This window comes from Astyanax mexicanus, chromosome 9 (genome assembly GCF_023375975.1).
Source record: "Astyanax mexicanus isolate ESR-SI-001 chromosome 9, AstMex3_surface, whole genome shotgun sequence".
Taxonomy (NCBI): domain Eukaryota; kingdom Metazoa; phylum Chordata; class Actinopteri; order Characiformes; family Acestrorhamphidae; genus Astyanax; species Astyanax mexicanus.
Window position 1 is genome coordinate 34,249,971 of NC_064416.1, and position 16,659 is coordinate 34,266,629.

The following is a 16,659-nucleotide window of genomic DNA, read 5'->3' on the forward strand; positions in this document are numbered from 1 at the left end:
TACAAAGAAAAAGATATAAAACTGTTTGGCAAACAATAAAGTGTTAGACAAGCCAGAATTACATTAATATATTTTAGATTCTTCACAGCAGCATCTCTTTCGCAGATAAGAGCTTTCAGTTAACAGGTGTGCTCACTTTATCAAGAGTTAATTACTTGAATTTCTTGTCTCTTAATGTTAATGTGTTTGAGAACAACAGTTGTAAAGTTGTAAAGAGGTAGAGTTGGTTGGTATACAGAGAATAGTTCTATTTGAATAATGCTCTAATGCAAATTATGATAATAACTACTTAACTAAGTAAAGAAAAAAATATGTTAAGAAATGAAGTTCAGTCACTTTAAAAATATCCTCAAGTGCAGTCGCAAAAACCATCAAAAATGTTATGATGAAACTGGCACTCATCAGGACCACACCAGGAAAGGAAGACTGAGAATTCTCTCTGTTACACGGGATAAGCTTATCAGAGTTACCAGCCTCAGAAACCATAAGTTTATCGCTCCCAGATAAGAGCCAATCTAAATGCTTCTTCACAGAGTATTTTGATTTGTTTAACACTTAAGGCAAGTTATCATGATGCCTTATGTGTTCCTTCATAGTCTGAATCACTTCAGTATTCATTTCTAATGTAGGAAAAAATAAACACATTTAATGAGAAGATTTGTGTCAGAATTATTACTGTTACATTTTATTTATATAATTGATTTTTAATAGTTGCACAAGGTCCTCAGACTGCCAATAGGATAGCCATATTTTAAAATCCAATTTTAGCAGAATGTCAATGGTGTCACAGTCAATGTTATGTGGTGTTATGTGCTATTCATGTAACACCAATGGTATGCTGTGACTTTAGTGAATTCTTGATGTGATTAATGATCAGTGATCAATTATCTTATAAAATGCACTTGTCAGTATTTCATTTTCAGGCCTAAATTAAACAATCAGAACTTCTTTTTTTAAAATGACATTACCAGTAAAAAGTCTGGACACAACTTCTCTTTGCTTTTCTTTCTCAATGCTTTTCTTTATTTCTTTATTCAATGTATTTTATATATTGTGATAAATGAATATAAAATACATGCGCATAATTAAGGGACACCTATATGGAATTGCGAAATAAAGAGTAAAACAAGTGTTTGTCCTCCACAATCCCTTGATCTAAACCTGATGAACTGAGATGGTGATTTGAGGTGATTTAATCAGGATGAGCTGGAGATTCACAGCGTGAAGGAAAAGCAGCAACTATTGTTCAGCACCTCCAGAAACTCCTTCAAGACACTGATAAAACTATTCCAGGTGACTCTTCCTCATGAAGACACTGAGATTATAATACAAAGAGTGTGCAGATCTGTCCTCAAAGAGAAATGCGGTACTTAAAATAATCTAAAGTATAAAACATTCTGGTTAACACTTTTTTTTTCTTTTTTTTTTACAGAATAATTTAACATTTCATAAAAAGGAAGAAATCTCATTTAATGAGTGTGTCCAAACTTTTAAATTGTACTGGATTTCTACGAGAATTCCTATTCCAAATGGAGAATGACCCAAAAACTAATATTATAACTAAACTTAGTTATATTGAATAATATTCTTCAGTTTGTGACTAATCTGCAGCCTGCATTCACCTCTCAGTCCAGTCTGACTAATATGTACAAGTTAACCACTCGAATGTGTAATTACGTCGTGTGAGAAATGAATCAAGGGGCATATTGTAAAAGTATGACGCAGAGCAGCTAAAAAAAATATGATCTGATAAAAGTTTGGTCTCAAGACCAGAGATTTACTGTTATTACTGTAATGGTGAGAACTGATGATCTGTCCCTGGATCTCACTGCTATTAATTATATTGCGATGGAACATTTGTAAATGTAATGGAGCAGTGACTTAAAATCATTCATATTAATTAACCATGCACAACACTTTTCATTACTGTTTTCCTGAGTAATTTTTAGGAGCTGCTACTCAGAGTCCTCCACTGCACCTTCCCACAATGCATTTCTAGCTGGCGGTTTTAATACAGACTGAGCCATACATGAGTTTAGCATCCTAGTGAAAATAAAAGTAGAATAAAAGTATACTAAGCATTCCTTAAAAAGTATATTTAAAGAGTGCTAAAATGGAACAACTTTTTTATACTTAAATTGTTTAAAAATAGTATAAAAGTCCTACTTAAATTGTGCTAAATGTACTTAACTGTACTAAAATTGAACTATTTTAAATATACTTACGTAACATTTAAACATACTACTTCATGTATGTAACCCCATACTTTAAATATGCTTACAGTAAAATACTATTTTTTATTTAATTTAATGAGTATTACAACTGTATCACTATTATACACCCGGTATATTAGAAATGTACTTATGAATTAATGTTAAATATATGTGATCTATTTACAAATAGCACACTTCTAGTATACTTTGTTGGGTATAAAACTATATTTTAATAAACTGTACTACAATTTCTAGCGCCTTACAAATTTACTTTAAATTTTATAAATGTAGTAATTTAATTTATTTTTAAAAAGTTACATGATACATGAATTACAGTAACAGTTGTTTTTAACACACTTTGCTAAAAATGTACAAAAGTATATTTGTAAATAAGTATTTTAGAAGTTTATTGAATTGCATTAAACTAAACGTGTACTTCATAGTAGTCTTTTGTTTTAAAATACACTACATTGTACTTTTGTTAAAAGTATGATCAAAGATTACTTTCAAACATTTGATTAAAGCATAATATTAATGTACGTTTAATATATTTAAAGTAAGTACATAAATATGTTATTTACATATATTTACAGTATACATTTCTCAATAACAATTAAGTACAATTAAGTATATATATATATATATATATATATATATATATATATATATATATATATATATATATATATATATATATATATATATATATATTATTATTATTTTTTTTTTTACCAGGGCATTTTGCCAGCCACTGACTATATCCATGCAGCCTCTTTTAATTTAAATGTCTCTCAGATTTTAAGGGTAGCAATAACTGCTAGAGAACTGTGCACATTGCAGTGGATTCCACATTGAAAGATTTATATGTAAAATCATATGTAAATGTAATTATTTATACACTTATTTGGCAAACAGAAGCAGGTGTTGGACTACAATGCTATTCAGAAGGAAAATAAAGGATGTGCCAAAGGTCTCAACATGAAGTTACAGAGGTTCCTAATGGAGTCCTGCAGGGTTGATCATAAAATCAGAGGTTTAGGGGTGTTAAGATCAGTAATAATGATTTAATAAGGGTGGGTAAAAATGGTCTTCATGAAAGAGTTCCAAAGCAAAAAAAGGCCTTATTCAGCTTATTTATATTTGCAACAAGCTTACCCAAATATACTCATATTTGCCATCAAATATCTTGATGATCCCCAGGACTTCATGCAAAACTACAGGGCGTAAAACTAACAAATAATTTTAGAAAAAGATCATCATACTGAAAGATGGTATCAAGCATGGTGGTGGTAGTGTGATGGTCTGGGGCTGATTTGCTGCTTTAGGGCCTGAACAACCTTTTAGATAATATAAATACAAGACTATAGAAGATTCTAAACTGAGATTTGAAATATATAAACTATAGCTTATAAAATATAAATAAAATTTAAAAAAAATGCTGAAAGAAGAATATATACAAAGTGTGAAAGTAACCAGCCATAGATATGAGGTAGTGCAGTAATACAGAATAAATTAATATAAGTATAAGAGATAGCAGGTATCAGCACATACAACAAATACTAAATATACATATGTGCAAGTATTGTATTTAAGTATTTAAATGTGAGTAGTGTAGTGTCCAGGAGTGCAAATGCACAGGATATACAGTAAAAGGTCTATAGAGTCACATAGTGCAGATGTACATGTTGTACAGAGTGTGATTATAATACAGATAAAATAGGTTGTAATTTAAAAAGCGTATGAGACTCGTTCCTCATCTGTCCTCCTCTCTCTTCCGGCTCCACTGGGAGGAGCTAAAGAGTCTGGTGGGTCTTGAGACAAAGGATCTCCTGAGTCTGTCTGTAGAGCAGCTCTGTGACAAGAACCTGCCACTGAAACTGCCCCTATGTTCCATGAAGATGGAGTCTAGCTTCAGCTATTGGTTTGTTACCTTAAGCTCAGCAGTACTTGGGTTCTGCAGCAGGACAGTGATCCAAAGCACACAAAACAAGACCACCTTTGAATGGCTTAAAAAAATAAACAAAATGAAGCATTTGGAAGCCTTTTTGAAGTGGTCTGGTCAAAGTCTGATTGAGATGCCGTGGCATGATCTTAAACAGGTGGTTCAATATGGCTGAATAAAAATGATTCTGCAAAGAAGAGTGGAACAAAATCCCTTCACAGTGCTGTGAAAGACCTAAAAAATTGGATTTAGGGCCAAATACTTTTTCACGTCTTTCTGTTTGTGTGACTAGGCTTTGTATTTTATACTGTATTGTTCTATTCCCAGTCATGAATGTCCCTGGCTCTCAGATGGACTTTTAATAAAAAAAAGCGACTTTACACTTGCATTCCTCTCCCTCCCCTCATCACTCATCACAGCTAGACTGTGCAGACAAAAACAAAAAGCATCTTTCGAGCTTCCAGCACAGCAGATCATTCATGTGCAGAGGACACAACTTGCCCTGGCCTCTTGACCCGCATTCTGTTCACAGTCAGACGGGCTCTCGTGCCAAGTTCTGGTCTGTGCAAAGACCAACGGAATAAAGAAAAGCTGCAAAGAAAAAGACATTTGTGAGAACATTCCTGACGGCTACTATAAAAATGGGTAAAATCACAAGTATTTGTGTATTTTTCACGTGTAGACAAGGCTAAAAACTAGTCAGTGAGTCTTGTTTCTATAACCCATAGGGAAATCCCCCATTTTCCCAGCTCCAGATTACAACACATTTCATCATAGTTTCATCAATGTTTCTTCTCACATTTGAAATCTCTATCAGATGCCTGGGAGCTTTGCTTCTCTTTCCTATTTTTTATGTTAATACTTTACACATTACACACTTTACACATAGTTTAACATTAACATTACACATCTCTTTCATTGTCCGTGGGTTGATATCACAATGCCATTTTTCCTTCTGCAAATGGAATATAGTATGCATATATATTTAAAAATAAGACCACTTAAAAATAATCAGTTTCTCTGATTTTACTATTTATAGGTTTATGTTTGAGTAAAATGTATTCTATATTCTACTTGTTCTATAAACTACTTGCATTTATTCCAAATTCCAAATAAAAAAATATAGATTTTAAAGTATTATTTGCAGAAAATAAGAACTGGCCATTGTAATGAAAAAAAGATGCAGTGCTTTCATTATATATTCACTTAAAAACAGCGGATGGTCACAAACCATCAAACAAAGCAGAACTGCTTCAATCTTTGCTCTAGGAGTGGCCTAAGGTCACTCAAAAGCAGTGTGAAAGACTGGTGGAGGAGAGCACTCGCCAAGACACAAGAAAGCTGTGATTAAAGAACAGGGTTATTCCACTAAATACTGATTTCTGAATTTGTAAAACATTAGTATTGCTGTTTCTAAATGAATATGAACTTTGCATTATTTGAGGGCTGAAAGCACTTCATCTTTTTTCATATATATATTTTTTTTTTTACCATTTTGACCGCTCTAAATAAAAATATTTTATTTGGAATTTGTGAGAAGTTTTGTTCAGTAGTTATTCATTTCACTCAAACATATACCTATATGTTTTTATAACATATACGTTTTTTGTTTGTTTTTTTTTAGCTGAGATGGTCCTATAAGAAATACTACATATGACCTTGTAAAGCAAGATGTACATTAATGTGAAAGTTATATATGAAATGTGTCATAAAACCTGATACACTGTGACCACTTAATTGTTTTTACACCCATTATTCATGTTCTCAGCTCTACTGATCATGAAGGAGCTCTATCTATAATTATAGACTGTAGTTTCTCTTTATCCTTTATCTTTATTATCCTCCTTCCCACCACAGAGCAGCTATTATTTGGGGGGAGTGGGTCACTCGTTCTCAGGAGTGCAGTGACACTGAGTGGCATGGTGGTGATTAGTGCGTCAGTTTGTGTTGTGTTGCTTGAATTTTTAAACATCTCAGTGTTGGACTGATAGTAGTCCACTGACAGCATTGTCCTATAGGCAGCATTCTGTGAGGACTGTAAGTGGACAGTAAGTGGATACTATGTTTAAAAACTCCAGCAGCACGGTTGTGTCTGATACACTCGTACTAGAGCAACATGTTTTATATATATATATATTGGACTGAGAAGATTAAACCAGGCATACCATTAAAGCTAAACATTAGTGAGGTAACTATAGACAGTAGTTACCAACTTCAAATGAACCCAAATTACTTTTTTAAACAATTATTTACCTAGTTATCATATTGCATATATTACTTATAGCATATATAAACGTACACAGGTGGAAGAAATCATAAAATTGCTTCAAATATGAGGGACCTGGAGCAGTTTGCATGAAAGGCAGTTTAAAATCAAAGTTGGTGTTGATTTCAGGGTTTTTTTTCCAAAGGGTGTACAACAAAATATTGAGAATGCCAACAAATTTGAGTGTCAAGCTCATTTATGGAGTTTTGAAACCTGTATAACCAAAGGTGTACTTGCAATAATCTTCTGGAAAATATTAATATTAATGAAATGTACATCATTCTGCTTTATGTCTCACCAGTCTGCTTAATATTATGAACATTTTTGTTTATTTTATTTTAGTGCTTGAAAGCTGTTCATCACGTAGCTAGCTATTAAGCTTTACAATGTTTTGCTTGAGCAATTACTGTTTTAATCAAATCAAAATTTAATCCCTGAGCCATCGTTCCATTATAAACAGAATACAGTACATGTCCAAAACCTTTTACTCTTTTCTGTGTTCCTACACATGTCAGATGTTCAAATTAATAATTTGTTACATTTTAAAATCAAGACATTTTAAACAGAAAACCAAACTGAAATATATTTTTATTGATCATTTCATGTTACTTCAAGCAAAAACAAATATTTTCAAATGTTTTATTCTGCACTAAATGATTTACAGATCTGTCCACTGTCTTCAGAAACACTGAAAACTGCAAAGTAAATACATTTCTCAACAGTTTGCAGGACAAGCCTTCATCACTTTCAAGAAAGGCCAGTCAGATACCCTGCTCGTCCAACTGTAGCAGCAATCATTCAGGACCTCAGAGGAGCCTTGAGCTTGAAACAGCATTGAAGATGGACCTGCATGATCTCCAGATGAACATTATACTTCCATAAAATCTTCCATTACCCAGTGAAACCAGTGAAGAACTGCCATCTGAATCTAGGCAAAGGAAGAAAGACAGAAAATGAAGAGTAAACAGTGTCATAGCCACAGTACCCGCGTCTTTGGTTTTAAAAGGGTTACAACAAGCAGTTTCTGAAGCTCAAGAAATGCTATCTTGATGTCTGGCTCTGGGGCAATATGCAGCCCACAGACAGATTATAAATTAGCCCTCGGCATAACTATTAAACTTTCATTAATAGTGGCCCACTGGCAAGTTTTACATATTTTGTTGCATAATTATATAGAACATGGTGAAAAAACACACACCATATTTACATTTTTCAGATATCAGACCCATCTGATCATACATACAGCTCTGGACAAAAATAAGAGATTACTTAAAAAAAATATAATTCTAACAAATTGAAAACTTCTGGAATATAATCAAGAGGGAGATGGATGATCACAGATCTCAAACCAAGCAGGACTGCTGGAATTATTTTTGCACCAGGAGTGGTAAAGTTACCCAAAAGCAGTGTGCAAGACTGGTGGAGGAGAACAAAGCAAGATAAAAACTGATTAAAAACCAAATATTCATTTCTACACTCTCAAACTTTATGATCATAAACTTGTTTTCTTTGCATTTGAGGTCTGAAAGCTGTCTGTAGTTAATAGAAAAAACAACAATGTTCATGTTTACTCAAACATATACCTATAAATATCAAAATCAGAGAAACGGATTCTGAAACTGAAGTGGTCTTTTAACTTTTCTAGAGTGGTAAATAACCTGTTTGAACATTTCATTTATTAAGGGCAAAAATGAATCCAAACCAGTCTAGCCCTGTGTGAAAAAGTATATGAACCCCTAAAAATCCACCCTTGGCAGAAACTAATCAAACGTTGTCAATAACCAGAAATTAGTCTTTCACATAGATTCATTAATAAGCCAACCTACTAACCTGATAAATTGATTGTTTATCTTCTCTACTCATTTACAAGGCCTGGATTTGTTTAGTTGGTTTAATATGTTTTCTTTACACAAAAAAAAAAAAAAAAAAACACCTACTTTAACCTAACAAGCATTTTCACCGGTGTTACAAACACACAATCAACCTAAAACTCATTAGCTTTGCTTTTATTTAGTTCTAACTTAGAAACTACGCATCAAAAAAAACCACACTTACTTTTAGCAGCACTTCTTTGCTAACAAAACAGAGCCACCAGTACCATTCAGCCCATTTATAGGGGAGTTTCCCGCCTTTAGGAGTGGAAAATACCATTCCTGAAGTTGGCGCAGGGGGTTTTATTGAGAAGTCTTGTGTTTCTGCCCCGTCTGTGATAGGAACATATATATTAATGCCTCTGTATTTTTCATATGTTTCACTGTTTATACTTTTTGGGTTTAAAGCATTCTTTTCATTCATATATTAATTTATATATTTGACAATTTAGTTAATTGAAGCTACTTCAGTTGGATTGGCCTGGAGGGCGGGGCTTAGACTTTATAAAGAGGAGACGCAAGTGCTGGGTGTGGAGACCATGGGAGAAGCTATGAAGCTATGAAGCTATGAAGCTATGAAGCTATGAAGCTATGAAGCTATGAAGCTATGAAGCTATGAAGCTATGAAGCTATGAAGCTATGAAGCTATGAAGCTATGAAGCTATGAAGCTATGAAGCTATGAAGCTATGAAGCTATCCCTGTGGTTCCCCAAAAAAAGGTTTGTTTCTTAATGCCTAATGTTTATGTGCACACAAGCCAAAACCTTCTAATTGTAGCTATTTGTGGTGGCCTCTTGGCTGTTTTGCAAGAGTGTCAACATAGGAATAATTACTGCCAATAAGGAAAAACAAATCCTGGATTGTCTGTCATTTATTCATTCATCTAATCTGTTTTTTATCTGTGGATAATGATCAGTATAATCTTAGTTAAAGTGAAAATTAATTCAACATCACATGATATGCTAGTGTTACACTGTTCCAGTGATTTTCAAAGATGGGTCAGTGATGAATACTAGAGTATTGGTGAATGGTCTCTCAACACTCTAAACACTTCCTGAACTAGCTTCAGACGTCATAAGAGGTGGGCAATATGGCCCTAAAAAAATATCACAATATTTTAGGGTTTTATTTTTGTGACAATATTATTGGTAATATGACAAAACACGTTTTAAATTAATCCCAGGAATTTTCATTCTGCATCAAAATAAATGTTAATTTGTAATTTAGTGTATATGTATATATATATATATACACTATATTGCCAAAAATATCTGGTTACCCATCTGAATAATAGAATTCAGGTTCCAATCACTTCCATGGCCACAGGTGTACAAAACCAAGCATCGAGGCTCCGAGTGGTCCAGCAGACTTACAAACATCCCACCCAACAAGAACTCATTTCAGCTGTATCACCTAGGATCTAGTATAAATAAGCTTAACTAGAACATACAACCCAGGGAAGTTTGGACAAAAAACAGAATACAATGATTTGCAAATCCTTTATTGAATTGAATACACTCAAAAGGCAAGATATTTAATGTTCAAACTAATAAACTTTGTTTCTTTGCAAATATTAACTCATTTTGAATTTGATGCCTACAACACTTTTCAAAGAAGTTGGGACAGAGTTTTTTTATCACCTCTTTTTTTTAACAACACTCAATAAGCGTTTAGGAACTGAGAACACTTATTGTTAAAGCTTTGTAGGTGTAATTATTTTCCATTCTTGCTTGATGTACAACAGTTCCTTAGCAGTCTGGACTGCAGGCAGGTCAGTCTACTACCTGCACTCTTTCACTACAAAGCCACGCTGTTGTAACATGTGCTGAATGTGGCTTTCCATTGTCTTGCTGAAATGAGTAGGATGTCCCTAAAAAAGACGAGATTATGAGATCCCTAAATTCATTAGGTTCTTGCACCCTGAGAAAATGTTCTAAACTGTTGGGCTATTTGCTCACGCAGTTTCTTCACAAAGTGGTGAACCTCACTCAATCCTTGCTTGTGAACGACTGAGCCTTTCAGCTATGCTCCCTCTATACCCAATCATGACTTGTATCTGTTTCTAATTAACCTGTTCATTTGTAGAATATTCCAAAAAAATATATATATTTTAATATTTTTTTTTAAGCTTTCCTCAACTTTCCCACTCTTTTGTTGCCCTTGTCCCAACTTTTTTAGAACATATTGCAGACGTCAAATTCAAAAGGAGTAAATATTTGCAAAAAACAAAGTTTATCCGTTTGAGCATTAAATATTAGCCACTAGCCAATGACAGCCTCAAACTCCTAATGATTTAGAGATGAATTTCCTTCTGACATGTGTGCAATCCTCATCATAAACTACAAAAAAAACATCTGACTGTTGTTCTCGCCAACAAGGTTATTACCAGAAAGTATTCATTCTTGTTTGCCACAAGGATCAAATACTTATTTCTCTTCTGAAAAATTCAAATAAATGTATATAAAATATACAATGCGATTTTCGAGATTGTATTTTTGTCTTTGTCAGTAGGCAAACTTACAAAATCATTTAAAAAATGATTTCCTTCACTGTACAAATGCGACATTGTATTTCCGTGTGAGTCTCCCTCCACCTCAGTCCTGCAGGATGTCCACTGTAATAATCTCCTCTGCTGTCCTCCTTCGTCCTCAGTGGACATTCTCCAGATGGCACATCAGTGCCCTCTCTTGGAGCTAGTGAACAAAAGACGAGATGCAGAATGAAGTGTGAGACAGGGAGATGAGGACAGGAAACACTGGGTGTGACGGCTGCTGCTGCTAATTACTCCATACGCCTCATTAATTCAACTATTTCAAAGAAAAGGACAGATAGGGATAGAAAGGAGCAAATGACAGAAAAAAAAGTTTGAGAAATAGTGATATATTGTGACCCAAACTGTCAACTTCTGCTTGCACAACATCAACTACAGTAACTACCATCTGTAACAGCCCCAAATACAAGCAGAAACAATATGGATCTTATCTCAACTCAGAAATGACTGTGTAGGTGGAGCTTGGACCCTAAATATTATCGTTTTTGCATGTAACTTACTGTACAGACTGATGTTAGGCACTTTTTTGTGGTTATAGCAGTACACAGAATGAACATGATCTTGCAAATAATAACCACCATTTCTCTTTCTTTTATGATTTTTTTTTACATTGTAAATTTAATATTGAAGACTATATTAAATAACACATGCTAAATTATTCGTTTTTTTAAAGTGTTAAACAATCCAGAATATATGTTTTATACTTTGGATTCTACTAAATTAGCACATTTAGCTTTGAGGGCAGATCTGCACACTCTTGGTATTTTAATCTCAGGGTCTTTATGAGGGAGAGTCACCCGGAATAGTTTTCTCAGTGTCTTGAAGGAGTTTATGGAGGTGCTGAACAATAGCTGCTGCTTTTCCTTCATGCTGTAAAGCTCCAGCTCATCCTCAATCACTTTAAATCACCATCTCAGTTAATCAGGTTTAGATCACACTTTAACGTTTACTATGCCATGCCATATGTGTCCCTTATTAGTTTTAATGTATTTAATATTAATACATTACAGTGCAAAAAAACAATTAAATTAATGAAAAGGTATATCCAACATTTGATATAGAATTGATTTATAAGAAATGTATTAACATAGTCTTGTTGAGTTTTCTCCAAAACTTGCTCTGTTTTTTGTATTTTACTGTGGAGCATGCATAGCACCAACTTGCTTCCGTTACGTTTCCGTTCCAGTCTCTTGTTCTTAAAACAATCTTGCGTGACTAGGGGGAGGAACTGGAGGAATAGCAAAACGGCAGTGAACTTTACAGGTTTACTCCAAGCCTGTAGGGGGAGCCTTGGCAGAAAACCAACCAGGGGTTGCCTAGTGTGCCTTTAACCAAGTACTAGTTACTCTGGAGGGAATAATATTAACTTGAACTGCGTTAAGCTTTGATTGCCATACATGTTCTCTGCTTATTGTTTCAAGAAGCTTCTGCAATGTCACAAGATTTATTTCAATCCAGTGTTGCATTCATTTTTCACCAAGATCTTGCAGCAGCATTGATGATGGTAGAGTCTGACCACTGCACAAAGCCTTCTCCATTCAGTACATCCCAAAGATTCTCAATGGGGTTCAGGTCTGGACTCTGTGGTGAACTCTCTCAATCCATGTGTGAAAATGATGATCTCATGCTCCCTGAACCTGTTCTCTTTCACAATTCCAGCCCCATGAATCCTGGCATCATATAATTATGCCTTATAATAGGCCTGTGTAATCAGGGGGAAAAAATCCATTGATGGAATAACCTTGTTTATATGTCTATACTCAGTATATTCAGGTAGTCAGCTGACCTAATTCTTTCAGCTCATACTGTTGCTTGCTGAACCTACATCGACCAACTGCAGCAACCCCACATCATTTACCTAGTTAAAGCTTTTTTTTTTTTTAACACATGATGCCCACACATATTTGCAGATTTGCAAATACAGATATTCCCCACCATTCACCTAATTTAATGGTACTGCTTTCTACATAATCTCTCCAGGCTCTGCCCTTGATCGTAGCAGGCAATGAACGGCCGGCGCGAGTGCTGAATGTCTGCTTCGAATAACTCCATTTATATCTGCACTCGGACTTTTACAGGCTTCTTTTCACAAGTGGACAGACCTCATTTGACACTCGCTAGAAGTACGAGTTGGAATATCGCAAGCGTGTCTGCATAAAACGCCTGATATCTTTGAGAAATAGTCGCCGAAGATTGGCCTCCTTCACGGCCAGCACTTAGGACTTAACTATAGCTCACTGATGCTCGTCCTCTTCCTCATCGGGCTGTTTGGAATGGCTCACTCCTGCCCATTACTCTTCTTTCCAGACTCTTTTTACTGCCTGATCACACTGTTAAACCGCTGGCACACTCCTCCGATGGAGCACTAAATGGCTTTTTGCTCCCAGACCCTCCCCCTCCCCCCCTCGCTCCGTCAGTCAGCCCCGCCGTCTCTCGACCTCAGTATCTCTCTCTCTCTCTCTCAACATAACCTTCCCCCCGTATCGCTCTCCTGAGCTCACAGTCTTTCAGTCAATCTTCTCTTCCTTTACTGGCTCTGCCTCTCATTTGCTTTCCCTCCATTTAACACTTCCTCTCCTTTCTAGACATGTTGTGATTCCTCCGAGCGTTATCTAAGCCAAGGGGCTGGGAGCAAACGTCCCACTTGTGTCTCTGAGCTCAGAGCTGGGCCTTCACTGAACATAGACTGAAAAAAAAAAAAAGTTTCCAGAGTTTAAATAAAGGTCGACTGATTGAAGCTCTCCATGCTTTAACTCTCCAGGTTTAGCTTTAGCTTTCACAAGCCAAAAGGAACGGCCACTGCTGTTTCAAGGCATTTGGGGGCCCCAAGCAAAATTTATGTCATCATTAAACATTTTAAACAGTGAATCTGGAACAGATCTGTGTTCTCCTCATCCTAGTAATATACAATATTACAGTGTTTATCCATATTATCAGCCTGTTAAAAAAATAAAAATAACGCTAACTATTTTAGTTCATTACTAGCACTGACTGCCAGACAGGTAGCTTAACTAGCTATCATAAACATTACTCATGTACTGTATCTTGTTGCTAGCCTACCTGCTGCTAAATTACACCATATGTAGGACTCATTTATACAGTGTAAATGATCATTTACTGCTCTCTTGTGTTTTTTTTTTTCTTTTCTTCCTATTCCTTTCTCTTCTTCTTTTCTGGATTTCTAAAGGAAAACTCCGCTTCAAGTTTCATACTTTGCCGGCTGCAGGAATCACGAACCTGATTGGCTGACAACTGTTGTCAGCAACTAGTGGGAGGAGCTGCTTTGATCAGGATTTTAAAAACAGTGTTGACCATCACAGAATTAAAGGGGCACTCATTGTCTTGGGGCCCCAGGCAATTGATTTGTTTGTTGGCCTTGTTGCAACGGGAACGGCAGATTCCACATAATGTATGTGAAAAGTAAGCTGTTTGAAATTGATGTTGAGGAGTTAGAGTGAAAAGTCACTCAAAATGGAAATATTTCAATAAAGATGCACAAAAAGACAGTAAATTTAAGCATTTATTTACTGTTACACCATTGTTTAACATAGACATTTTAGACAATGCTCCGTTTATCGTAGATTGTGTTAAACTAGCAATTAATTGAAGAAAAAAAAACAGTAAAGTAGTTTGTTTAAGCATAAAACTGTAACTATACTGTAATCAATTAAAGAATAATAGTCTTTATTTAAGGTTATTTGCCTTCAGTTGCTTTTTGGAATTAGTCAAATCATTCAGTTAAAGGATTGTGTTTTTTAAAATGACTTTTAACCTAATTCAGTTTGTTTATGACTAAGGAAAATACATTAGGGTATAATCAGAAAGTTTTCATTGTAGTGAATCTGAAAATTAACATGACAAAAGTTGAATTCACTTAAATAACAAACAAAATTTGTCTGATTTATTTAGTTTATTCAAAAGTGAATTCTATACTTTAGTGTAAACTTGTTCAAACTTATTGTTTATACTATGCTATTACATAAATCATTGACTGTGTGAATACACATATCGTATTTTTCGCACTATAAGGCGCATTTAAAATCCTTTAATTTTCCTCCAAATCTTCAGTGCGCCTTATGATCTGATGCACCTTATTTAAGAATTTTACCAGTCAGGTTGTAAGGAGCAGTAAAGCCACTCTGCTGAAGTATAGCGTTAAAAAGGAGATTCAGTTTAGTTCTCCAGCGCGCCAAGACTGGAGCAGCATTAGCATTAGCCGCTAATCTCAGCACTAGCTCTTTTGCCATTTAGAGGCGAGTATATCGGACTGTACTTTGCGCGTTTACTGTATTAAGACAAGCTACGGGGGACGAACCATTAGCCGATAGTGCCCTGTCTTACCGGAACACTCATGGTTCCTCAGTCTAGGGCTATTGGGCGGCATTTGGTAGCACTACTAATCATGCTTGGCTAGTGCTTGCTAACTGCAGCTACTGCTCACCATTGGACAAAATACTGGAATTCTAAGCTTACAATAATAAACTTAAGTGCTTTACTCACCCAAATAAACAGTTTTTAGGAGAAAAGCTATAGAGTGACTAACATATAATTTGAGGAAAAACTGCTATATTTATGTGACACAAATTAAAGTATTTTTTAAAGCTTGTTCTAAAATGTCTTTTTCAGTGTACAATAAAACAGTCCGGATGTTGGACACTGTCCACCTCCAGCTCCCGTGATCTTGTCAGATTTCTGTCAGATTTACGAGGCGACGGAAGCACCTTTGACTCTACAGGAGCTGTGGTTGAAATTGAAATCTATAAACGCCTGCATTAAGAGGCATATATAACCCTTCAACCATATGGCAGGAATCCAATGAGGTTAGCCGGCGCGTGGGACGCGCATCACTTCAGTGGAGAGCTTTAAATTGGGCTTTAATGGCGTGTGTGCTCAGAAGGGCATATCGAATGCAGCAGAAGAGGTCTCCAGAAACTTGTGGTCGGAATTAGAAAGCAAGTGGAAACAGCGGAATTAGACCATATCAAAGACTGAGGTCTTTTTGGCAGCGTTCTCGGCCGAGGGTGAGTTTATTACTCGTATGATCCTCGTTCCCCTCCAGGGCCTTATCTTTTTAATTTTCTCCTCGCCGAGGTCCCGCCGTTCACAGAATAACATGAGAGGAAAGAAAAAAAAACAGTGGACAGAGAGAGAGAGAGAGAGAGGGGCCTTTTCATCCATTTGTTCCAGGAGGGAAAGGAGTGATTGGTTTTCGACAGACGACAGCAGAGGTGAAGGCAGTGTTTTAGAGATATTGAGTGTCTTGAGTGTTTCACAAGATAATGATGGATTGATGGACTGAAATCTTTTTTTTCCCAGTTAATTTACTTTTTGGACCATTTTTAATTATTTAATTTTAATTATTAAATTTTAAAATTTATTTTAATTTTACATTATCTTTAATATCTTTAGCTCAACCTCATGTATGGAGACAATATGAGAAATATTAAATTAAATTATTAAATGCTGAACACGCAAGTCTTCAGGTCTTCATCAAAGGTCACTAATTCAAAGATGCAGGTTTATCCTACTATAATTGCAAGGAAATGGACAGGAAAATCTTGCACACATTCAATAAATAGCTTAATATTTATTGATGAAAATAGTTTACATGCCTAAAATAAAATGTATTAAAAGAATGACTTGATTTAACCAAACAGCACTGCAGACATGCAGGTAAAAAAAATCTCCACCCTCACATCAAAGAAAACTGTATAAAATGTACAAAAAGGTTTTTTAAAGGGGAAATCCGGTGTGAAATGGATTTGGGTTGTAGTGAAACATGATAACGAGTACAAACTTTTGTTGAGTATCCCACC

At 35.3% G+C, this 16,659-nt stretch overlaps 1 long non-coding RNA gene across 1 annotated transcript; it reads right to left on the reverse strand.

The window, feature by feature from the left end:
* Nucleotides 1–6,992: 6,992 nt before the first annotated feature.
* LOC111191787 (uncharacterized) lies at nucleotides 6,993–8,548 on the reverse strand. The gene is made up of 2 exons (XR_002649664.2): nucleotides 8,477–8,548; nucleotides 6,993–7,349 (listed from the first exon to the last, which is right to left on the reverse strand). It is a non-coding gene; the product is annotated as an uncharacterized LOC111191787 (long non-coding RNA).
* Between the last annotated feature and the right edge of the window lie 8,111 nt (nucleotides 8,549–16,659).